Below are 1,148 nucleotides of genomic sequence, written 5' to 3'. Positions count from 1 at the left end.
CGTCAACATCTCCTCAAGATTCGGCTTCTTCTCTTGCTAGTAAGGTTGTTGTTGGAAGCCTGAAGGGAGTTGTGCTTATTGAATTCCTTAACTACCCTAAGAGAAATTAGGATGGTTCCTCCAACCTGCATTAAGTGGTTACTATAAGGGTTATTTTGAGCCTAGAATTATTACTCATAGAATTGATTTGTTCGTTTTGTGTTAGGACCATATGGTAAACATTCTGGATTTTTCATTCCTCCTCCATTCGTATCGCATTGCATCATCGGATGTACCTGCGTAGAAACATATAAACCATCAATTTTCTTATTTAATTGTTCTACCTGATTTGATAACATGGTGACTGCATCTAAATTAAAGACACTGGCTGCTTTCATCGGCTTCGTCCTCATGACTTCCTATTGATAATTATTCAGTGTCATCTCTTCTATAAATTCATAAGCCACTTCGGGTGTTTTATTGTTAAGTGTTCCACCAGTTGCGGCATCGATCAACTGCCTAGTTAAGGGATTCAAACCATTGTAGAAGGTTTGAACCTATAGCCATAGAGGTAACCCATGCTAAGGGCACCTTCTCAATAAATCATTGTATCTCTCCCATGCAACATATAAGGTTTCTAAGTTGATCTGAACAAAGGAAGAGATATCATTCCTCAACTTGGCTGTCTTAGCCGGTGGGAAGTACTTCAGAAGGAATTTCTCGATCATTTGATCTCATGTAGTGATAGAACCTCGTGGTAAAGAATTCAACCGCTGTTTAGCTTTGTTCCTCAATGAGGAAGGGAATAATCGTAGGCGAATGGCGTCGTCAGAAACGCCATTAATCTTAAAAGTATCGCAGATTTTCAGGAAACTGGCCAAATGAGTATTTGGATCTTCGTCTTGAAAACCATCAAACTAAACAAACTGTTGAATCATCTAAATAGTGTTTGGCTTCAGTTTGAAACTATTTGCAACAATAGTGGGTCACACAATACTTGATTCAGCCACAGTTAAAGTGGGCTTGACATAATCGTACATAGTACGAGGAATAGGATCTGGATTTGTAAGATTTGCAGAAACTGCAGGAGGTAGCTGATTATTCTGATTATCACCCATCTCCTTAGTAATAATAATATCCTCTTGCTCGTCTACTAAATTTTGTGGACT

General features: G+C 38.6%; 1 non-coding gene across 1 annotated transcript; it reads left to right on the top strand.

The window, feature by feature from the left end:
- The first annotated feature begins 552 nt into the window (after positions 1 to 552).
- On the top strand, positions 553 to 659 carry LOC121211887 (small nucleolar RNA R71). The gene has a single exon (XR_005907104.1). It is a non-coding gene; the product is annotated as a small nucleolar RNA R71 (small nucleolar RNA).
- The last annotated feature ends 489 nt before the right edge of the window (positions 660 to 1,148 follow it).

Source organism: Gossypium hirsutum, chromosome A12, assembly GCF_007990345.1.
Source record: "Gossypium hirsutum isolate 1008001.06 chromosome A12, Gossypium_hirsutum_v2.1, whole genome shotgun sequence".
Lineage (NCBI taxonomy): Eukaryota > Viridiplantae > Streptophyta > Magnoliopsida > Malvales > Malvaceae > Gossypium > Gossypium hirsutum.
The sequence above is the reverse complement of the archived record's forward strand: the minus strand, read 5'-3'. Positions and strand labels throughout refer to the sequence as shown.